General features: G+C 43.0%; 1 non-coding gene across 1 annotated transcript; it reads right to left on the bottom strand.

Annotated features, from left to right (window-relative positions):
- Window positions 1–713: 713 nt before the first annotated feature.
- LOC120254980 lies at window positions 714–820 on the bottom strand. Its single transcript, XR_005534851.1, has one exon. It is a non-coding gene; the product is annotated as a small nucleolar RNA R71 (small nucleolar RNA).
- Window positions 821–25,457: the final 24,637 nt, after the last annotated feature.

The raw sequence follows: 25,457 nt of genomic DNA, 5'->3' as shown, positions 1-25,457 counted from the left end.
TTACTCTGACACCGTGCACTTGCGGTTTACACATATAGGGACGTGTCAAGTTTTTGGTGCCGTTCTAGGGAGTAGGCATTTAGAGATACTTTGTACTTTGTTTTTCTTAGCTATTCATTCTATTTCATATTTTTCTTATTCTATCATCGTTCTAATTTCTTTTTCTTTCTTTTTGAGTGCAGCTCCAGGTTATGAACCGAGGGAACCCCTCCATACTGATTGAAGGAGATCCCGAGCTCGAAGGTATACTTAGAAGAAAAGGGAAAGAACCTGTGCAAGAATAGTCTAATCTAACTGATTTGGAAGTAGAAGAATCTGAAAACATGGCATAATAGAATGAGCAACAGCGGACATTATCTGATTATGCCAGACCTTCAGTATTAGGGACACAATCGAGCATTGTGCGTCCCCCGATTATAGCTCAAAACTTCCAGTTGAAGCTGGCATTCATTCACATGTTGCAGCAATCCGCACAGTTTAATGGTTTAGCCGATAAGGATCCGAACAGTCATATAGAGAACTTTCTTGAGGTGTGTGGTATGCTCAAGATAAATGGGGTGATGGATGATCCCATCAAGTTGAGAGCCTTCCCATTTTCCTTGAAAGGGAGAGCGAAGCAATGGCTACACTCATTACCTATAGTATCAATTATCACATGGGAGGAGATGGTAGAAGCTTTTCTTGGCCATTATTTCCCTCCCAGAAAATCTAAAAAGCTTAGGAATGAGATCTCATCCTTTGTATAGTTGGAATCGGAGTCTCTATTTGAGATGTGGGAAAGGTTCAAAGAGCTCCTGAGAAAGTGCCCACAACACGGATTCCCAGAGTGGATGATGTTTCAGACATTTTACAATGCCCCGAATCCGAGTACAAAAACAACTCTTGGATGCGCAGATGAGGAGGTACCTAAGGTAGCAAGACCCCCAGTGAGGGCTCGTGAAATTAATTATAGAAATGGAGTTAAACAACTACCAATGGAATGCCAGGAAGAAGAAAAAGGTGGTCGGTCTCCATGAGATAGATGCAGTGACTTCGTTGGTGGCTCAAGTAGAATCATTGAGTAAGAAGTTAGATCTTCTAACTTCAAATAGAGTAGCAACCGTGATTACTTACACCAGGTGTGGTGGAGGACATGCTCCCTCCGATTGGCCGATATCTATTGGTGATGTATCTTCGGTTGAGAATGTCGATTTTGTAGGTAATGGCATGAGGACTCAAGGGAACCCATACGAAAGAACACCTACAATCTGGTTTTGGAAGAATCATCCCAATTTCTCGTGGAGAAACCAAGGTCCACAAAAGACCATGGGGCCACCGGGTTTCCAACAACAAGGCCCAAATGTGGAAAAATGCAGTTTCGTGTTTGGAGACCCGACTACCGATTTGGAGAAGCCTTGACTAGGTTTGTGCAATCGTCAAATACAAGGTTTAAATCGGGCTTGAGGCTACACTTCGCAACCATATCGCCTCCTTATATAATCTTGAAAAATCATGTAGGGCGATAGCAAGTCTCTATCGGAAAGGCCACATAGAAGCTACCGAGTAACATCGAGACCAACACTAGAGAGCATGTGAAGGCGATCACTTTGAGAAGTGGTCGTGAGGTCCAAGGTAGGCTTCCGAGTGAGAAGCTAAACCCGAACACGGACCTAAGTTTATAGAGGTTGAAGAGGAAACAAGCAAAGAGAAGGAGGTGGCACCCCCACCTTTTCAAGCCAAGAATCCCTTATCCCTCTAGATTAAAGAATGACCAAGGGGATAAATAGTACAAGAAGTTCCTGAGTTTGTTCAAACAACTCCACATCAATATTCCTTTTTGTTGAGGCATTGGCCCAAATGATTAAGTATGCAAAAATTCTTGAAAGACTTGTTGACCAACAAGAGGATGTTGGAGGAGAGTGCTTTAGTGATCTTAGATGCGTCTTGCTCGGCGGTCTTGCAAAAGAACATGCCGAACAAGAAGAAAGACCCGCGAAGCTTCATCATTCCGTGTAATATTGCAATCTAGGTGAAGAAATGGCATTGGTAGACTCAGGAGCCATTATCAACGTCATGCTATACACCTTCTTTCAAAAAGCTAGGCTTGGGCGAGCCTAGACCTTCTCGGATGACTTTGCAATTGGCGGATCGAACGGTGAGACATCCGAGAAGCATCATCGAGGACGTGCTTGTCAAGGTGGACAAGTACATTTTTCCAGTTGACATCGTAGTGCTAGACGTCAATGAGGACGGGATGTACCCTTGATACTTGGGAGGCTGTCTTTGCGGACTTCTAAGCCATTGATTGACATGGACGGTGGAGAGCTAACTTTGAGAGTTGGAGATGACAAGCTCACATATCGCATTGCTGAAAGCCATGCGGTATTCTCTTGATTTTGATGATACTTTATATTTTTCTAGATGCTACTCGATGAGATTGTTGTTGAATACATGCAGGAAATGTTCAATCCGGATCCATACGAAGGCTTGTTCGACCAAGAGAAGGACAATGAAGAGATCATAATGCTTGGTTCAGCGAGTAGAAGTACCATCTGCCCGGGGATCTTGAAGAAGGTGCTCGAAAATTGAAGAGGGCTAGGAGACGCCACCGTAAATGCTACAAGGCTATTGGAGACATGTGTGACCGAACAAACTGGGTGAATCATTGCTAGGCAGTCCCAAGCCCGACAATTCACCCTCTACCTTCAAGTGATTTTGCTCATCATGTTTCAAAGCCATGGGTAAGAGGGAAACTTTCATCTATGAGCCCCCGTGAGGTAAGACAAGGTACATCAAGCTAAGTGATGTTAAACAAGCACTTCTTGGGAGGTAACCCAAGTGTTTACTATTTTATTAATTTGGTAGTTTAGTGTTGCTTGAATAAATTGCTGAGTGTTGGTGTCTTGATGTTTTTATATTTTTGCTGTGATTTTATCATGGGTTTTCAAGTTCATCGTGTGTTTTTCATGTGAATTTGTCAAAGTTTTTGGTCGTTTGAGCTATTTCTCATGTTTTTCATTGGTATAAATTGCATATTAGCGGGGCTCGAGGTGTGTAAACATGTTTAGAAATTTTTCTGCGAGCCTGCGGAATTTTCTAAGGCATCCGGAGAAAGCACACGGGCATATGGGAATTAGCACACTCTAGTGGTTTTGTATTGCGAGCTCATCCAAAGAAGGCACGCGGCAAGGACTCACCCCAATGAACGACCATGCAATCCTCGCATGCGCCTATGGGTAATTTCGCATGGGCGTGTGAATTCCTATAGAGATTGGCGGATTTTCCGAGCACATCACGGCTTGGACTCGAGCACGTGGGCGACTTTTGTGAAAATCGCACAGGCGTGGGTAATTTCTACATGTCCGTGCGAATCTCTGCAGAGGATCTCACTTCATCCCGAAGTCACGGGCGTGCGCTTGCCCCCTCGGTTGGGCTTGTGAATGCCCACACCGTGTGCAAATTTCCACAGCGGGAGTCGCGGAACACTTATCAATTTTTTTCTTAGATGTCCAGAGAAGCCATAGGGGCGTGCGACTGCCCTTGTGGGTCGGGCGCATGGGCATGGGTACTTCTCACACTCCCATGTATTTGCGTTCATAAGTAGTGAGTGTTTTCCAGAGAGCACACAGGGGCGTGCACTTGCCCCTGTGAAGCTTTCCTGTGGAAGTACACGGGAGTGTGTAATTTCTGCATGCACTTGTGGATGCGCAGAATTCAAAGAGACATGAGTTTTTCTTTAAAAATCTTTGTGGATTCTCTTTTTCTTCATCTCCAATCACTCAAAAACCACTCTTGATCAACTTCCCGGCCCTTCACCGTTGTTTTGGAGGATTATTCTTCACATTTCGTGCCAATTTTTGGAGTACTATCATCTATTTCATCGGTAACCTTTCTTATCCTCTTTTCTTCACAAATCCTGGGTTTTTATTGGATTAAGGATCTTGAGTTGTGCCAATTTCCAGGATATAATGTCTTATGCATCTTTAGGAAGTCCTTAGGGGAGGTTTTAAGTTGAATTTTTGAGATTTGGTGCCTGATACGTGCGGTTTTTCACACACCGCCAAATCCACCGCAGGCGTGGGTAATTTCCACGAGCCCGTGTGGAATTCTGACGATGTTGTTTCTAAGTTTATTTTAATCGTTTCTTCCTCATTTATCGCAGGGAATAGCACTACACTCGAGGGAGGCAAGAAGGCAAGCGCCTTTAGGGAGCCTTCACCGGAGTTAGCACACTTGTATTTCGAATCCTCAACATCAAGCTCTGCTTTGACGGCTATCGGGGAGCTTAGGTTTGGCCAATCGGCTCATGGACCCCGAGTATGCTAAGTGAGGTCTGCCGGGGTGATGAGTTAATCAAGGAGTTGGAGGTGCTGATGGCCGTAGGGAGGTCAGGGCGAGGTTGTTGTCTATATGAGAGGCAGTTTTCCAGCCACTGACTTTGGAGGTGTTGGCGTCTTTTGAGTTTGTGGATGACAAACAGTTTAGAGTATTTTTATGTTTTCAGTTCGCATGGGCTTGTACGATGAGACATATATAGAAACCGAGGAGTATGGGCATCTACCAACAAATTACTTTAGCACCTTGAGCCCACAGCAGGAGCTTACGGTCTTGTCTTGTAGGCGGCGATAAACCGAGAGTATCCAAGCCACATGTTTGTCTCCGCTGAGCTACAGATATTTATTCGCTGTCATTAGCAGATCTGTGGATGGCTGAGGTGATAACACTAGTACTATAAAGTCCCGACAAAAGTCCGCTTTTATCTCGTATTCCATGGCTAGATCCGTGCCTATTCATCTGGGGCACAATGTGGCGGATTACATGCGGTACCAAGGCCAAAACGGGAGCGTAGGAGTATTATTTGTTGGTCCCTACATTACTAGACTTATTCTAGGGATGGGTCTCGGTGATGCTCTACGGGAAACCGATCAGACAGTTATCCCCTCTCCGCTTGGACTCGATACTCTAAGGATGATGGTAGTGGTGCGCAAATATGGGACTGGAGCTTACATTTTAGCCACTACCACCACTGAAAGCACCGAGGGTAGTAGGGATGTGGCGAAGGGTTCCACACCGACGGCGACTGAGACCTCAGGGTGCCCAAGTACCTTTTCAGGAGCCTATGATCGTATAGAGAGGCTTAAAGAGCACTCATAGTGTATTGCGATGTGAGATCATCGAGATGCGGTCGATACAGTTAGCACAGTATGTCGATATGATGGCCCGTTTTGACTTCTTATGACAGCTATTGAGAAGCAGAGTCCCTGAGTCCCCTCCAAAGCATCTCCTTCACCACCTCCACCAGTACCCCTTGATCTGGCACCAATAGTAGCAGAGGATCCAGAGCGCGACATTGACACTTGATTTTATTTTCCTCATCTTTTACTTCCGCATTTTGTTTTGGACTAGTATACTCAGAAAGTACTTTCCTTCCGAGTTTATTCTGTATCTCGAGTTGTATTCATTGTCTTATCTTTTATATACTCGAGGTTATTTTTGTTTTATTGAGCTTCACTTTGAACCCCCTCGTGTATGAGTGCGGATGGTCTTGTCATCATGGGGAATTGAGACTTTTATCATGGCACGGCCAAGGTGTTTCACATCGCAGCGTGTGAGCTTCACAACCCATTAGAACAACACTCCCAAGGACTTAGCTCCATCAAATGCAACACTAGGAGTCAGGGGAGTAATGTTTTGATTGCTTCTCCACATCTGAATTTAATTGATTTACATTATGAATGAGCTTGCATGTGTACATTGGGGACAATGTACAACATAAATAGTGGGGGAGTTTCATAGTGCACGATCTCTTTTTATACTAGTGTTGATTGATATACATGCTCACATAGGCAATGGTGGTTCACCTTAGTTGTATTGATTCTATTCTTGAGTTTAGGAGAATTTTTAACATCAAATGTTTTCATGCTCTAGTTTTTGCTTGAATTTCTAGGAATTTTTGCCTGATTGACACTTGTTGACTACTCAATCTTTGAACTCTTTTGGAAACTCATGTTTGATGTATAAGGGACTAGTTATAGTTGTTTACGGTGTTAATTCGAGGAAAAATGAAAAGAAAGAACAAAATAGTTTTGTTGTTTAGTTGTGCTTGTTGGGTGGAAAGAGCTACCACCTATGATGTATGAATCTACTCTCATAAGTCGGATACTAGTTATGCCCTAATGAGGGAAAAGAGCTATCTCATGGGATGTGCAAAAGCTACCACCCCGGATGAAAGAGCTACCACCTCAAAAGTGTGAAAGCTACCTTAGCGGCCGTTTTTGAATGGGCTACCTTAGAGGATGTGTGAACCTACTACCCTTTTTGAATTTTTATCACCTTTTGTAGATAAATAAGTCCCTTGTACGTAGAACTTGAGGAGTATACTTTGGGTTGGCTTGAGTGAGTTCACACTCTTAAATGAGTTCGGGTTTGTCTCCTTTTTTGATTTATGTTTTTAGTTAGAGCATTGATTTTTCGTATTTAGTGTTGAAATTTCCCGTACTTGTAGAAAGCACTCTTTGAATGCTTTGATGAATGATAAGTGCTTGTGTGATATGAATGCGAAGCATTCTTTCCTTATGTTGAGCATTACTTTTTCTCGGGTTTTTACACTAATATGTGTTTTTATGTTACTTTTATGCGGGTAGGGTTGTGAAACCAATTATGAAGAAAAAGAAGCCAATGTGGATCACAATGCACCGATTTTTAGGAAATCTTGCTAAAGTTCAAGCGAAGATATAAGTCGGTGCGAGATGCTAGAGTGTGTGCTAACCTTCCCGTATTTGAGTTTGCACAACCATTTGGAGGGCACAAAGGCGATCACACTCAAGCACTCACGACTTATGCACATAGAACAAGATTTCCATCAACTTATCCATCATTGAAGAAGCAAAAGCGATCCACGGCATAAATATTCGCACGTTTATGTTACCTTGATGAAAAAGTGGATTTGGGAGTATTTTTGGCGAGTGTACTATTCACAGCCGGCGAAAATGACGAGTTTCGAGAGAATCCGCACGGGCGTGTGGAGATTTCCCACGTCTCGGAAATTCCCTGAGGGCGCCCACGGTCGTGTGGATTCCCGATTCCAGCCCTATTCAAAGCCGATTCAGCCCCGATTTCAGCATTCTTTTCTCCATCTTTTCCTCAACTTGAGAGAGTGTTTCGGCTAGGGTTTTGAGAGGTATTAGCTAGGGTTTTGGAGAGGTTCTATAGCTCTGACATCGTCATTCCTTTGGAAGAAGGTTGGTAGGAGAGCTTCCGTCGAGGCATATCCTATACCGGACGAGGGAATCCTTGACTGACAGTAGAGGACTTTCCACAAGACCATTGACACGACTATCGAGGGGGTTTCTTTATGGATTCATTTCTTTTACATTCTATTTCTTTGATTGTACTTAGCTCCATGGAGAGATAAACCCCTAGTGGGTACCTCGGGTATTGTGAACCCTACGATGTACTTATTTCTTTTGAACACCTGTTATTATGCTTTTCGATAGAATTGATGTTTATTGTGAGTTCCAACCTTGAATGCTTGATTGTAAGAACATTTCCCCTAGAGTGACACTAGGGGTTGAGAGTTCTTGTTGCTAACCTTGTGAGTGGTGACACACCACGAGCGTTAGACAAAAAGCTAGGTTGGAGAGGGTTGAGAGGGTGAGTCGAGGGAGGTACATGAGCGTCCCTTTCCCTCCAATGTGGTAGATTCTACCTCCGTTCCTCGAGTTTTTGAGGCCATAATAGAGTGAAAGGTCTAAGGGATGACCCTCAGCCCTGTGGCTTAGTTGTGCGTCCAGCGGAGTGAAGCGTTGAGGTGATCTTAGTATCTAAGGCCCTAATCGTGGTTAGGGACCTTCCACCGGACCAAAGGGTTATGTTTATAATTAGGAAGAGATTTATCACTTGGAATCCCTAGAGCTCATTGTAACTCTATTCGAGGTGTGAGGTTGAGAGGGTTATCTAATCTCTCCTTTGGGACATGTATAGAGTTAGGCATAGTTGACCTTAGATTTGGGACTATGTATTTAAGGATTTTCCACGACTCACCATTGCATTGATTAGGAAGCATAATAGAGGGTTCTTGGACTTGAACGATTGTCCTAGGCGGAGCATTATCCGAGTACCCCATCTTTATCAATTGCCTTACCTCCTCCTTTACTCGTGCTCTCTTACTTGTTGTTTTTTTACTTTTGAGAATTGAATCATTGTCACACTTATCACTACTAATCTTTCACATAGCTAAGAGCGGATTAAGTGTTTTTATTCCTACTCCACGTGGATTCGATACTCACTCATCCAGGATTATTACTTTGACAAACTCGTGAACTTGTGGGATATACGCAAGGGGATCTTGTCAGTGAACCTAAGGCCATGCACTTCCAATATTTCCTTCATCTATGCTTTAATGTTTTAATTTTTGCATGAGGACAAGCAAAAGCTTAAGTGTGGGAGACTTTGATAAGTGCTTGTGTAATAAGAATATGAAGTTTTCTTTCCTTGTGTTGAGCATTACTTTTTCGGGTTTTAACGCTAATATGTGTGTATTTATGTTACTTTCATGCAGGTGGGGTTGTGAGGACGAATATGAGAGAAAGAAGCCAATGTGGGTCGTAATGCATCAATTTGGTACTGTAGCAAGAATCTTTGCACTATTTACGAGTGGCCGAGAAAAGCAGGGAAAAGCGAGAGAATCCACACGGGCGTGTGGAAAATCCATAAGGGTGCTCACACGGGCGTGTGAAATCTTGATTGCAGCCCTTTAAAATCTGAGTTCACCCCCGATTTCAGCATTCTTTTCTCCATCTTTTCCCCAACTTGAGAGAGCGGTTTGCTAGGGGTTCCGACATGCGCAGCGCCGTTTGGAAGAAGGTTGGTGGGAGAGCTTTCAGATCGATCCGAAATCGGTAGGTGTATCCTAGAAAATTTGGACAAAAGGACCCTTACAGCAGTAGAGGACTCTACACAAGACCATCGCCATGACTAACGAGGGGGTTTTCTATGGATGCCTTATTTTTACATTCGATTTCATTGCTTGTATCTAGCTCCATGGAGAGCTAAACCCCTAGTGGGTACTTGGGTATTTGTGAACCCTAGGATATATTCGTTTTATTGAATCTCTTTATTATGCTTTCAATTAATTGATGTTTATTGTGAGTTCCAATCTTTTATGCTTGATTGTATGAATACTCCCCTAGAGTGACACTAGAGCTGAGAGTTTTTCTTGGTAAATCTTGTGAGTGACTGACACACCATGACAGTTAGACAAAGCTAGAATGGAAAGGGTTGTGAGGATGAGTCGAAATGTAGTGACACGCTGTCCCGAATATGCGTGTAAAGCCCTGTAAGTGCACGGGTGTCAAAGCTAATAAAATACCCGGTGAGTTGGGTAGTCGAATCCACATGGAAAAAGGGCTACTAGTACTAACTTCTTCTCGCTTTCTAGCCTAATGATAAATGGAAAAGGTGTGGTGATCTAATGTGCGAAAGAAATGAATACCGAAGATGAATATGCAAGGGTGAAATGGATGGAGATCTCAATCGATAAAAAGTGGGGTATTCGGGCAATGCTTCCTCTAAGATTCGTGTATTAGGTACCCGAATGAGCAAAATATTTCTATGAAAGAGTATGTTAAGTCGTGAAAATCCAAATATAATTGGATCCGGCCTCCCAATCACCGATACTAGTCCCCAGCGAGGTCCCGGTGAAGAAATCGCTCAATCAACACCTCACACCACATATGACCGCAGCACTCTAGGGATTCCAAGAGGTGTATCCAATTCCTAAAGATTGATCCAACCCTAATTCCCGTGAAGGATCCTAACCCCTGCAAGGTCCCGTGCGGAGAAATCTCTCAATCTCACGCCTCACACCAAATATGGTTGCATAGAGCTTAGGGAGCAGAGATAGAATACACCAATCGGAGGGATAGGGGGATGCTCACTATCTCATGACTCGCCCTCTCAACCCTCTTCAATCTTGAGATTCTAACACTAATGGAGATCTCTCTCTCACCAAGGTAACAAATCATGCAAACCAAATAACCAAAAGATCAATAAGGCAAGCAAGCATTAGACAATTAAGATTAAAACTTAATCAAACTCGGATTAAATAGAAACACTAAGCAAATCCACAAAAGATGAGAATCCTAGGGTTCACAAGCCCAAATACCCTCTAGGGTTTTAGCTCTTCATGGAGCAACATACAAAACACACCATCAATGAATGAAAGTACATTAAAACCATAGAAATAAACCCCCTTATATATGAACTAATGGCGTTAATGGAGAACTTTGACGTCTTGAAGGACCCACTCCGAAGCTAGGTTCACGGGTGGCTTCCTTGATGCTATGACGGGAGGAGGAATCGATTAAAAGTTGGTGAGGAAGCGCCTCCAAAGCCGCAAAGACCTCCTCTCCAAACCCCTAGCCGCTCTCACCCCTCAAGAGCCGCACAAAAGATGAGAAAGAATAGAGCAAAATGGTTATTTATAGGCCTAAGATCGCGCACATCACGTGCCCTCACGCGCTGTGTGGATTTTTCCACGCTGCTGAGTGTCATGAGGAATTTCAGGCGCAGACAATAATTTGTTCAGATGCTTCCACAGTAAAATTGCTACAATACTTTTCACAAAACACGGTCCAAACACTCTTCTCTTGAGGCCACATGTCCGGGCACACGTCCATGTGGTAGGCTATAAAACTTTTCTTCATCGACGTATCTTTGAGAGGTCTTGCAATCTTCACAAAGAGAAAGAACATGAAGATGTGGCTGCCTTTGTGCACTTCCACCTAGTGAATTGACTTGAATCTTCTTGGAAGTTGGCACACATCTCCATGTTTATGAACTCCTCTCGTGTCTTGGTCCTTGAATTGAACAAGAACTCTCAACATTGTGTCTTTAGAGCCTATCTTTGCTTCCTTTTTACTCTTCAAGGTATTCACAACTGATATGAATGCGAAGCGTTCATTCTTTATGTTGAGCATTACTTTTCTCAGGTTTTTACACTAATATGTGTGTTTTTATGTTACTTTCGTGCAGGTAGGGTTGTCGAGGCCAAGTATGAAGGAAAAGAAGCCAATGTGGATTACAATGCACCGATTTTTGGAGGAAATCTTGCTAAGGTTCAAACGCGAAGACATAGGTCGATGTGAGATGCTAGAGTGTGTGCCAACCTCCTCGTATTCGAGTTGGCACATCCATTTGGAGAGGCACAAAGGCAGTCACACTCGAGCATTAAGACCTATGCACATAGAACAAGAGCTTCACCAACGTGCCTATCATTGAAATAGCAAGTGATCCACGAGCGTGAACGTGTGCCCGCTTGCATTACTCCGATGAAAGTATGGATTCGGGAAGCTATTCGGGAGACGGATCACGTAGCGAGCACCTGCAGCAACATGGTAGAAAAGCAATCGTAGCAGACCTGCTCATAGACGGCTGAGAAAACGAGGAGTTCGGAGGATCCACACGAGGCGTGTGAAATTATCCACTCCCGTGTGGAAATTCCATGCAGTAGCGTGAAGCATCCACGCCCGATGTAGTCACTTGATTCCAGCCCTATTTCATGCCGAATCGATCCCGCTTTTAGTATTCTTTTCTACACCTTTTCCCCAACTTGAGAGAGGCTTGACTAGGGGTTTTGAGGGTATTGGCCAAGGTTTTGGAGAGATTCTACGGCTCCAACATCGTCATTCCTTAGGAAGAAGGTTGGTAGGGGAGCTTCCGTCGAGACGTATCCTATACCGGACGAGGGAATCCTTGGACGACGAGTAGAGGACTTTGTACAATATCATAGACACAACTATCGAGGGGGTTTCTTTATGGATTTATTACTTTTACATTCTAGTTCTTTGATTGTACTTAGCTCCGTGGAGAGCTAAACCCCTAGTGGGTACTCGGGTATTTGTGAACCCTAAGATGCATTCGTTTCTTTGAATCTCTTTATTATGCTTTCAATAAATTGATGTTTATTGTGAGTTCCAACCTTGAATGCTTGATTGTATGAACATTTCCCATAGAGTGACACTAGGGTTGAGAGTTCTTGTTGGTAACCTTGGAGTGAGTGACACACCACGGCGTTAGACAAAAGCTAGGTTGGAGAGGGTTGAGAGGGTGAGTCGAGATGTACAGGAGCGTCCCTTTTCCCCTCCGACGTGATAGATTCCACCTTTGTTCCTCGAGTTCTTTGCGGTCATAATAGAGTGAATTGTCTAAGGGATTAACCTCCGCTGGGGCTTAGTTGCGCGTGCGTGCGGGTGAAGCGTTGAGGTGATCTTAGTATCTAGGGCTCGATTGTGGTTAGGGACCTTCCACCTGGACCAAAGGGTTAGGTCTATAATTAGGAAGAGATTTATCACTTGGAATCCCTAGAGCTCATTGCAACTCTATACGAGTGCGAGGTGTTGAGATTGTTTGATTTCTCCTCTGGGACATGTATAGAGTTAAGCATAGTTGACCTTAGATTTGGGATTATGTAATTAAGAATTTCCACGACTTACCATTGCATTGATTAGGAAGCATAATAGAGGGTTCTTGCACTTGAAAAAATTATCCTAGGCGGAGCATTATCCGGGTACCCCATCTTTATCGATTGCCTTATCCCCTTCTTTACTTTTGCTCTCTTATTTGTTGCTTTTATTGTTGATAATTGAATCATTGTCACACTCATCATTATTGATCTTTCACATAGCTAAGAATCAAATTAAATATTTTTATTCCCTACTCCCTGTGGATTCGATACCCGCTCACCCGGGATTATTACTTCAACAAACCCGTGCACTTGCGGGATATATGCAAGGGGACCTTGTCAAGTTTTTGTTGTTATTGCCGGGGAGTAGGTGTTTAGAGATACTTTGCACTTTGTTTTTCTTAGCTATTTCACCATACATTCTATTTCATATCTTCTTATTCTATCATTGTTCTAACGTTTCCTTCTTCTTTTTTTATCAGTAGAAAATGATTAACATGTTTGAGTCATTTGACACTATCATGAGAATGGTTGAACACATGGAGCGAGAAAAGTCCAAACAATTCATCACCACGACATGTCATGTTATTCTCACCATGAGCGTGTACAACTCAACGACCCGATGAGAAGAATCGGGTTAAAGAGTACATCGCCGGATTCAAGGGCAAAAGCGTGAATTAGATAATGTGGTAAAAGCGGTTTGAGGAATCCACGTCGATGTCAATGAGCAACCATTTGAGGAAAGTTTTAGAAAGAATCCTTGCTCAGGTTTGATTCTTCCTATCAAGATCAAAGGGAGGAACTCTTTTCAGTTGGAGTTGCTATTTCAAAAGTAGAACTATGTGGAATGGACACGCTAATATCTGTCACAGATTGTAAAGAAATAGATACCCAATTAGAAGAAGAGGAGAATAATTGTGAACATGAGGTGAATGATTTCGAGGAGATTGATAAATTGAAGGAGGGCACTTTACGCCCATCAATTGTTGAACCACCAGAACTTGAGCTGAAAACTCTTCCAACACATTTGGAATATGCATTCTTAATGGAGGACTCTAAACTCCCCGTGATTGTAGCTTTCAAACTTATCTCAGGAGGCGAAGGATAAGCTTGTTAGCATGTTGAAAAAGCACAAATCAGCAATTGCATGGAAGATCTCCGACATTAGGTGTATAAACCCATCATTCTGCACTCATAAGATCCTAATGAAGGATGACTACAAATCTGTGATCCAACCTCAGCGAAGATTGAACCTGAATATGAAGGAAGTCATTAAGGCAGAGGTAATAAAACTTTTGGATGCAAGAATCATCTATCCCATATCAGACAGCAAGTGGGTGAGCCCAACCCAAGTTGTCCCGAAAAAAGGAGGAATGACAGTGGTGAAGAATGAAAAGAATGAGTTAATCCCGACTAGAGCGAGTCTATCGGGTTGGCGAGTTTGCATCGACTATAGAAGACCCGAATGATGTCACTAGGAAAGATCACTTTCCTTTGCCATTTATTGACCAAATGTTGGAACGACTAGAGGTGGCATCATTTCTACTAGCTTTCCTTGATGGCATGTCGGGATACTTTCAAATCCCAATAGCTCAAGAAGATCAGGAAAAAACCACATTTACTTGCCCTTATGGTACTTTTGCTTATAGAAGAATGCCTTTCGGGTTGTGTAATGCTCCTAAAACATTCCAACACTACATGACGGCCATTTTTGATGACTTTCTCGAAAATATTATGGAAGTTTTCATGGATGATTTTTCGGTGTTCGGGGACTCTTTCGATGCTTTGCTTAAATAATTTGGAAAGAGTTTTTAGTGAGATGTGAAGAGACGAATCTCATCCTCAATCGGGAGAAGTGTCACTTTATGGTGCAAGAAGGCATTGTCCTTGGACGGAAGATTTCCAGTGTGTATGGAGGTGGATAAGGCTGAAGATTGAGATAATTGAAAAAGCTTCCTCCGCTTATGAATGTTAAAGGGATCCAGTAGCTTGGGTCATGCAGGTTTTTATAGAAGGTTCATTGAGGACTTTTTGAAGATCTCCCAACCGTTAACAAAACTCTTGGAGAAGGATACTCCTTTTGATTTCGAAATGATCATGTCGAATGCATTTAATGTGCTAAAAAGAAAAATTTAGTGCAAGCACTAATCCTAACAACACCGAAGTGGGATGAGCCAATCGAAGTAATGTGTGATGCTAGTGATTATGCAGTGGGAGCGGTCTTGTGTCAGAGGATAAGAAAGCAATTTCAACCGATTTATTATGCTAGCAAGACTCTCACAAGTGCAGAAGAGAATTATACCACTATCGAAAAGGAATTATTAGCGTGAGTGTTTGCTTTTTGCTAAATTCGGACCATATCTCATCCTATCTCATCATCACGGTGTTCACAGATCACTCGCACCCGTTATCTCGTGAACAAGGCAGATGCAAAACCGAGATTGATTCGGTGGATATTGTTATTATAAGAATTTGATATGGAAATAAAAAGATAAAAATGGGGGACGAGAGAATGTGGTTGCAGATCATCTGTTGAGATTAGGAGATTGTGAAGGGCAAGAACTGGCAAGCAAGGAAATTAATGATTTCTTCCCTAAAGAGCATCTGTATGCGGTACAGGTATCAGAATTGAAAGATGTTCCATGGTTCGCAGATTTTGCGAATTATCTCGTCGGGAAGGGTATTGAAGTAGGGTTTAAGCTGTCAGAAGAAGAAATTTTTTCAAATTGACCTTAAGAACTTTTTCTCGGAAGACCCTTACCGTTCAGTATTTAGTGCGGATCGGTGGTGCGAAGGTGTGTTTATAGGGAGGAAGGTTGGAACATCATCGCCGCATTGTCACCGTAGTCCAGTAGGGGGCATTATGCTTCAAGTCGAACTCGCAGACAAGGTTTTGAGCCGCTGGGTTCTATTGGCTAACCTTATTCCAAGATGTTCATCAATTACTTTTATGATGTGATAGTTGTCAAAAAGGTGGAAATTTATCACGAAGGGATGAGATGCCTCAAAATCCCATGCACATTCGCAAGGTATTTGATGTGTGGGGGATTGATTTTATGGGACCATTTCCGAAGTCCAATGGAAATCAATACATTCTGGTATCAGTTGATTATGTTTCCAAGTGGGTAGAAACCCGTGCTCTCCCAACTAATGATGCAAGAACCGTGGTGAAGTTTTTGAAGAAGCTATTCACCGCTTTGAACTCCAAGAATTATCATCGCTGATCGAAGAACCCATTTTTGTAATACACAATTGTTGAAAGTGTTAAAAGCTGCTATGGAGTTCATCATCGCCTTGCTACTCCTTACCATCCGCAAACAAGTGGGCAAGTGGAGGTTACAAACAGAGAGCTCAAGAGAATATTAACCAAATCAGTGGAACAAGGGAAACGAGATTGGTCCGAAAGGTTGGATGACACACTTTGGGCTCATAGAACAGCATACAAAACCCCAATAGGGACCACTCCTATAATTTAGTGTATGGAAAATCTCGCTCATTTGCCTCGTGGAATTAGAGCACAAAAGCATACTGGCAAGTAAAGTGATAAATTTTGACTTCATGCAATCTGGAGAGCAAACGAATATTACATCTCAACAAGTAAGACAAATGGAGGATGAAGGCATATGAGAATGCAAGGATATACAAGGAAAGAATTCGGAAGTGGTATGACAAGCATATTAAGATGTCAAGGATTTCAAAGCGAGCGATCGGTGTTACTATTCAACTCTCGTCTACATTTATTTCTCGGGAAACTAAAAATCAAGGTGTGTCCGTCCATATACCATAACTCAAGTTTCACCCCATGGAGCCATTGAGATTAACCATCCGGAGAAGGGCACATTTAAGGTGAATGGACATAGGGCTGAAACCATACTATGGTGGAGAGATTTTGCAAAGTGACAATAGAGAAGTATTTTTCCTCCATGAACCCTCGTGAGGTAAGACAAGGAACGTCAAGCTAAGTGACGTTAAACAAGCGCTTCTTGGGATGCAAACCCAAGTGTTTCACTGCTTTTCTTAGCTTTTAGTTCAGGTTTGTTTGAATGAATAATTTGTTAAGTGTTGGTGTCTTAATTTATTAGATGCTTGTGCTGAGATTTCCTTGTGAACTTTGAATTTTAATCTTGTGTTTTCATGTGGAATTGGCGAAGTTTGGTCATTTGAGCTCTATTTCCTGCTTTTTCAACTGGGTAAAAATTGCATAATAGACAGGTGCTCTAAGTGTGTAAACATATTCGTAAATTTTTCACAGAGCCCTCGCAGATTTTTCTAAGTCATCCGGAGAAAACACACAGGGTGTGTGGAATTTTCCGACGCCCGCGTGGATTTTGCACTGCGAGCTCATCCAGAGAAGGCACAGGGGCCTGCGTCCACCCCTGTGAATGACCATATGATTAGCACATGCCCGTGGGTAATTTCCGCACGGACGTGTGAATTTCTCGCAGGTTTGGTGAAGTTTCCGAGAGCACACAGGGCGTGGAGTTGCCCCGTGGGCGTACCTGTGAACCATGCACGAGCGTGGGTAATTTCCACACGCCTGCAGGAAACTCGCGATAGGGAGTTCTCTCCATCCCGAGAAAGCACGGGGCTGCAACTGCCCCGTGAGTTGGGCATGTGAATGTCCACGGTCGTGCGGAATTGGCACACCCGGGCATGTGAACATTTGACAATATTTCTGGATATCCAAAGTGAAACAACAGGGCTGCATCCGCCTTGTGATACCTTCATTTGAGGGACGCACGCAGTGGGCTATGCTCGCACGCCCATGTGGATGTCCGTGAATTAAAAAGACTGCCTCGCTTCTCCCATTAAAAATAGTCACACCTTGCTCCTCAGCTGACCCTAGGTCGCTCAAAGAACCTTTTCCGACATTCTCTTGACCTCCTCTTATTGTCTTTGAGTCGATTGATTGTGCATTGTGCGGATTGTAGAGGTGTTTTGCTTCAACTCATCGGTAAGACCTTATTTTCTTCTCATCATCGACTTTCTTTGAATCTATCTGATTTCATGCGATTTAAATGGATAATACACATCAGTTTCTTGATAAAATGGTTATGATTTGTTTTTGAGAAGATCTGGGACTGAGATGGGGTTGTAGCTCGGAGAATGACCAAAAAGGCCGTGCGTTTTCCACGCCCTGTGAAAGTACACGGGCGTGTGGAATTTCTGCACGGTCGTGCGTTACTATTTTCCTACAGAAATTAATTGATTTTTGCTTCTAATACATGCAGGTATGGCTACAAGATCGAAGAAAATAGTTGCTAAACGTCCTAGAGGGCCTGCCCTTAAACTGGAAGTCATGGAATTCACACTTCCTGAGCATCGAGCTCGTTTTGAGCGGTTAGCAAAGCTTAAGTTTGATCAAACGCGAATCCCGGATGTTGGGTCACTCAGGAAGGTGCAACTAGTAGATGACATGGCTGATGAGGTCGAGAAACTATTATCGGTCGATAGTTGGCACAAGATATTGAATATTCATGACCCTGCTATCCGTTCACTCACTCAAGAGGTGCTTGCTTCATTTGAGTTCGACCGCTCTTATCCCCATTTTGATAGTATCGGAGATATTCAATTCCGAGCCTTTGGGTAACATCATAGTATTAGCGTCACACAGTTTTCCACTAGACTTGGTTTATACGATGAGGATTATACTGAAACTGAGGAGTATGAGAGTCTTCCAATTGACATGTCGGGTTTATCTCCCACGGAGGCGTATAGAATACTATGTGGTAAGGGGCGATATGCACTAGGAGTGTCTAAGGCCTTATGTTTATCTCGACCTAGTTATAGATATCTTCATACAGTCATAAGCAGGTCAATGAATAGTCACGGTGATAGCACGGGAGTCATAAACAAGCAAGAACTTCTGTACTTATACTCCATGGTGCGGAATGAGCCGGTCCATCTAGGGCACATTTTAGCAGAGTATTTGAAGCATCAAGGATAGTATCCTAGACTAGGTGTCATTTTCTCAGGTCCATACATTACTAGACTCATTTTAGGGATGGGTCTACGAGACGCAATCAGCGGAGCCGAGAAAACAATCATACCAGCACCACTGTGGTTAGAGACAATGAGGCTCATGGGTTTGGTCCGTAAATATCCAAATGGTGTCTATGTGCTGCATATACCATTCGAGGATAATGGTGATGAGCATCAGTCAGCACCAATAGAGACTGAGGCACCTCCAGCGGCGGAGAACATACCCCTCGTACGTTCATTTACACCATCTCAAACCCATGATCACTTTGAGAGGCCCGAGAATGCTTTAGGAGTGGTGCGGGCAGAGGTTTCTGAGATTAGGGTCACGCAAGCAGCTCAATACACAGAGTTCATGGCACGCTTTGACGTATTACAGTAGATCTTAGAGTGAGACGTCGTCTCTTCATTCGTTTTACGATCGATGACTCCTCAAGCTCCCTCGACATCCACTGCACCCTCATCCCCTACCCCGGCACCGGTGGATCCACCATGTGCGTCTTCACCAGCAGCAGCAGCAGTAGCACCGGAGCCGAGCGCGACACCGACATTTGACTTTGTTTTTTTCCCTATTTTTTTATGTTGCATTTTTTTTAGACTTGTTCACTCGGAAAAGGATTCTCCTTCGTGTTTATTTTCATTTTGCATCTCGAGTTGTATTCATTGTCTATCTTTTTATATATACTCGAGATATTTTTTTGTTTTCATTGAGCTTCACTCGAACCCCTCGTGTATTCGACTGCGATGGTCTTGTCTCCTTGGGAATTGAGACTCAGTCATGGGCACGCCTAAGGTGCTTGAGGCACTTGGCCGTGTGAGCTTCACAACCCGTCAGAATACTACTCCCATGGAATTAGCTTCATCAAACGCAACACTAGGAGTCAGGGGAGTATTGTCTTGATTGCTTCTCCCACATTTTATTTTGAATGAAATATATTTTGAGTGAGCTTGCATGTGTACATTGGGGACAATGTACAACTTAAGAGGGAGGGAGTTTCATAGTGCACACATCTTTTCTATTGTTCTTGATTGTTATATGCTCACATAGACAATGGTAGTTCACCTTAGTTGCAAGCATTGTATTCTTGAGTTTAGGGAGAATTTCTAACATTGAATGTTTTCATGCTCTAGTTCTTGCTTGCATTTCTAGGAATTTTTGCCCGATTTATACTTAGTGCACTACTCACTTTTTAAACTCTTTTGGAAACTCAAGTTCGATGTTAAAGGAACTAGTTATAGTTGTTTCTTGTGTTAAATTCTGAAAAAAAAATTAGTTTTATTGTTTATTTGTGCTTGTTGTGTGGAAAAGAGCTACCACCTATGAAGTATGAAGCTACTCTCATAAGTCGGATACTAGTTATGCCCTAATGAAAGAAAGAGCTATCTCATAGGATGAGTGAAAGCTACCACTCTGGTAGAAAGAGCTACCACCTCGAAAGTGTGAAAGCCACCTTAGCGGCCGTTTTGGAAAGTGCTACCTTAGAGGATGTGTGAAGCTACTACCATCTTTGAAATTGTTGTCACTTTTGTAGATAAATAAGTCCCTTGTACTTAGAACTTTGAGGAGAATACTTTGGGTTGACTTGAGTGAGTTCACACACATACACGACTTCGGGTTTTGTTTCCTTTTTATTCAAGTTTTTAGCTAGAGCATTGATTTTTTTCGTATTTAGTGTTGAAATTTCCCTCACTTGTAGAATGCTTTCTTTGTATATTGAACCTAAGACCAAGCACTTTCAATATTTTTCTTTATTGATGCACATAACGTTTTTAATTTTTTTGCTTGAGGACAAGCAAAAGCTTAAGTAGTGGGGGAGTTTGATAAGTGCTTGTGCGATATGAATGCGAAGTGTTCATTCCTTATGTTGAGCATTACTTTATTCAGGTTTTTACACTAATATGTGTGTTTTTATGTTACTTTCGTGCAGGTAGGGTTGTGAGACCGAGTATGAAGGAAAGAAGCCAATGTGGATTATAATGCACCGATTTTGGAGGAAATCTTGCTATGGTTCAAACGCGAAGACATAGATCGATGTGAGATGCTAGAGTGTGTGCCAACCTCCTCGTATTCGAGTTGGCACATCCATTTGGAGGGGCACAAAGGCAGTCACACTCGAGCATTAAGACCTATGCACATAGAACAAGAGCTTCACCAACGTGCCTATCATTGAAATAGCAAGTGATCCACGACGTGAACGTGTGCCCGTTTGCGTTACTCCGATGAAAGTATGGATTCGGGAAGCTATTCAGGACGGACACTGTAGCAGAGCGCTGTAGCAACATGCTAGAAAATACTGTAGCAGCACTGTTCACAGCCCTCCGATAACAAAGGAGTTCAGAGGATCCACACGGGTGTGTGGAAATTATCCACGCTCGTGTGGAAATTCCCTACGGGCGGGTGGAGCATCCATGCCCGTGTAGTCGCTCAATTACAGCCCTATTTAAAGCTGAATCAGCCCCGATTTTAGTATTCTTTTCTCCATCTTTTCCGCAACTTGAGAGAGGGCTTCGGACAGGGTTTTGAGGGGTATTGGCCAAGGTTTTGGAGAGGTTATATGGATCTGACATCGTCTTTCCTTATTAAGAAGGTTGGTAGGGGAGCTTCCGTCGAGGCGTATCCTATACCGGACGAGAAAATCCTTGGACGATGAGTAGAGGACTTTCCACAAGATCATTGACACGACTATAAAGGGGGTTCTTTATGGATTTATTGCTTTTACATTCCATTTCTTTGATTGTACTTAGCTCCATGGAGAGCTAAACCCCTAGTGGGTACTCGGGTATTCGTGAACCCTAGGATGTATTCGTTTCTTTGAATATCTTTATTATGCTTTCAATAAATTGATTTTTATTGTGAGTTCCAACCTTGAATGCTTGATTGTATGAGCATTTCCCTTAGAGTGACACTAGGGTTGAGAGTTCTTGTTGGTAACCCTTGGGAGTGGTGACACACCATGAGCGTTAGACAAAAGCTAGGTTGGAGAGGGTTGAGAGGGTGAGTCGAGAGGTACAGGAGCGTCCCCTTTCCCCTCCGATGTGATAGATTCTATCTCCTTTCCTCAAGTTTTTTGCGGCCATAATAGAGTGAATGGTCTAAGGGATGAACCTCCGTTGGGGCTTAGTTGCGCGTGCAACGGAGTAAAGCATTTAGGTGATCTTAGTATCTAGGGCTCAATTGTGGTTAGGGACCTTCCACCTGGACCAAATGGTTAGGTCTATAATTAGGAAGAGATTTATCACTTGGAATCCCTAGAGCTCATTGCAACTCTATACGAGTGCGAGGTGTTGAGATTGTTCGATTTCTCCTCCGGGACATATATAGAGTTAGGCATAGTTGACCTTAGATTTGGGATTATGTAATTAAGGATTTCCACGACTCACCATTGCATTGATTAGGAAGCATAATACAGGGTTCTTGCACTTGAAACAATTATCCTAGGCGGAGCATTATCCAGGGTACCCCATCTTTTATCGATTGCCTTATCCCTTTCTTTTACTTTTTGCTCTCTTATTTGTTGCTTTTTATTGTTGAGAATTGAATCATTGTCACACTCATCATTATTGATCTTTCACATAGCTAAGAATCGAATTAAGTATTTTTATTCCCTACTCCCTGCGGATTCGATACTCGCTCACCCGGGATTATTACTTCGACAAACCCGTGCACTTGCGGGATATACGCAAGGGGACCTTGTCACTCTGGCAGGGGCATAATCATGACATAGACTCCATCTTTGTATCTCTAGATCATGCCCATAAGTCTCACCATCTCCAAACTGAGGGTAGATGGTACTATCATCTTCTCGGCCCCTCTGATCCCGTTTAGCAAACTGATAAGAGCCTAAATGTATATGTATGTATATGTTTATTTTGTATATGTTTGCATTTTATTTTGGATGAATCAATGCCTATTTTTTACTAAATTGGTTATATTCTTGTTGTAGGCCTCGAAGAAGCTAAAATGAGATCGAGAATGCAATTGGAGTGAAATTAACATTAAAAATAACGTTTCTGAAGCAAGAACACTGTTGTGGCAATGTAGCAAGGAAACCGATTCCTACATGAATCAGGATGTGAACCTCGCGGGCACTGTGTGGCCCACGCAGCACCCATGAGACCCCCTAAAGAATTTAGAGCTGGCACTATAGCACACCCGACCTGGGTTTTTGCAAGCGAAAAGTTAGTGACCAACGCGAGGGGCAACTTCACATCTATCATCATCTCTTTCCCATATTGGAAGCTATCGGCGGGGTGCAACTTCACCGGAGTTAATTGAGGCCAAACTAACGATCTAGAGATGGAAAATCAAGGGGAGAAGCGTTATTGGGCAAGATCTTCATTGATTCCACGCCTGAGAAACTTGGAAATGACGAGAGAAGCTGCCCCCATTGTGGCTTACGTGAAAGACATCCGCGCATTTTTCCTTCCTCTCTGTGTTCTCATTGTTTTAGGGAGTTTATATATGCATTTATTAGTTATTTTCATGAACCTATCTTGTGTAGTTTCATACAAGGATGGCTAAACCCCAAAGGTCATCGGATGTGTTGTTGAACCTTGTAGCCAACTTGTGTTGTTGAATGCTTTGATTTTCTTAATGCATGTGGGTTTTTCATGGTTTAATCTTGGCGTACTTTTATGTGTTGATCTTACATGAGAACTCTGTATGTCAACTTCTAGGTTATACTTGGCACGTGACCATCGCCTCTTGTACTAAAACACACCTTGCTTAATGGGGATTTATGTATGAATACGCCGTTACCATCGGGTGTTTCATACCCCTCCAACCATTAGGGCTGGACCTAGGTTGAGTATTGGTCCTAATTAGAGATTTCCCTGTGCGTATTGTAATCATATAAGGATTTGGCAAGAAGAGATTCTAAGCCAATACTCATTTGGGATTAGGGATCATCGCCGTGAACATCGGGGTGATCAATCTCTAGATCTCACTTGGCTTGAACCACCACGTTCTTAGCAATTCTAGCATTCTTTCAACCCTTAGTAACCTTGGGGGAATCCACATCCATGACCCACCTCATTTCTTGATTTTCCTCTTCTCAATTAGCTCTTCCACAATTACTTGCTTAGTTTTACTTTTGTTAGTAGTATTAAACATCAAGTGATTTGTAGGTTAGATAACGAGTGAAAAAGAAGTAAGGTTAGCTCCTTGGGCCCAGGGAATACAACCCTCTCGTGCTCGCACGAGAGGTATTACTTGATGACCTCGTGCACTTGTGGGACAACCATCACAAACCCATCCTGATGATGAGTCTGGCGATGTATAGTCCTGAGAAGATCAATACCACCCTAGCATACTAACCCTGATGCCTCAAGTTCTCTGCTACAATATGTCCAAGGTGGAGTGGCTCGTTCTGTACCATAGAATATAAATAAAGCAGCTCCATGCGACTCAATACCCCTGTACTGTCATCACGGCCGCTCACAGATAGACTAAGAATGGAGTGGATATAGTGGTAAGCTAGCCGGGAGAGGGATATCACATTGGAGACTCCCAGCTCATATTGTCCCTGGCCTCATAATGCTCTGTATGAACACAGGAGTATAAAACTTGAAGGGTAATCTGTCGGGGGTTGCTCATACTCCTCTGTGTTAGTAAATACCTCATCATACCATCCGAGTCGGACTAAAATTGTATGACGTTCATATTGTGGTACTGTCCAAACACTTTGAACTATGCTAAGAATGGTCAAACTCGAATGAGGCGAGCACCTCTAGTGTCAACGTGCGGATAGCCATCTCTTTGATCAACAACAAACGCCGCCAACTACCCATCGACAGTAGCTCATCAACCTCATCGACCATGTCATCGCCTAACTGGATGTCCCACAATTCACTCAAATCAAGAAAAACATGATCGTCCGAACTTGAGCTTCGACGCTCAAATTAAGCCGATGCTTGGGGATGGCGAACTCCATATGTTCGGCTCAAGAGCGAGCTCACATGGGACGTTTGCACGCCCGTTTTCTTTATCCACAGGTGCCATATTTGTTGAATTGAAGAGTAATTGGTCAAATAAACTCCAAAACCCTAATTCTCAGAAATCGACACGGTCGTGTGGAAATTCCATACGCTTGTGTGGATCTGCAGGAAAGTGGAAGAGCGACCAAGACACAAAATTCCCAAAAATACATTAACAATTCATTCTAAATTATTTCTAAAAGCAAACACCAACAATTTAAACATGAAATTGATTCAAAATCACTAGAATAATTGAATGAAATAAAGATTGGGCAAAGAAAAAAAGCTTACCGACTAAAACAGAACATAAATCCTTGAATGCGGCACGAAAAACTCAACAAATTACCTTTAAAAGATGGTAGAGGTCGGAGAGTGAAGAGGCGATCCTTGTGTGTTTGGGAATGAAATAATGCAGAGATGCGATTAGGTTTTAAAGAAAAGATGCGCCTCTTGGCCTTCTGTGCATCCACACGGGCATATGAAAATTTCACACGACCGTGTGACTCCATAGGGAAGTAGCACAGGGGTAGACACATGTCCCTGTGTACTCTCAGGATAGCCTCTGCCTGTCTCTGAATGCACCCACACAGGCGTGTGAAAATTACCCATGCCCGTGTGCCCGATTTACCAGGGCACCAACACACACATGTGGCTTCTTTGCTCTACAAAGAATTTGGCAAAGTATTTCACCGCCCATAGTAGGGAATTCCACACTAGCATGTGGAAGCTCACAGGGGTGCTCACAAGGGCATTCACATGCCCCTGTGTGCTCTCGGGTGTAGGGGAAGTCTCTGCAGAGTTTCATAAGGGTGTGTGAAAATTACCCATGCCCTTGTGTAGTTCACATTGTTATCCACATGGACATACACATGCCCCTTTGTGCTCTCAGGATAGAGTCTGAGAACCCTGCAGAGATCCACACGCCCATTTGGAAATTACCCACAGGCGTGTGATCGTCACAAGGTTACTCACAAGGCGGGGCACTTGCGCTACGTGTATCTTCTCAGGATAGAGAAGTTGAACTCTGAATGAAAACACACGCTCGTGTGGAAATTTCACA

This window comes from Dioscorea cayenensis, unplaced genomic scaffold (assembly GCF_009730915.1).
Source record: "Dioscorea cayenensis subsp. rotundata cultivar TDr96_F1 unplaced genomic scaffold, TDr96_F1_v2_PseudoChromosome.rev07_lg8_w22 25.fasta BLBR01000776.1, whole genome shotgun sequence".
Taxonomy (NCBI): Eukaryota; Viridiplantae; Streptophyta; class Magnoliopsida; order Dioscoreales; family Dioscoreaceae; genus Dioscorea; species Dioscorea cayenensis.
Note: the sequence above shows the minus strand (reverse complement) of the source record. Positions and strands in the feature narration are given on the sequence as shown.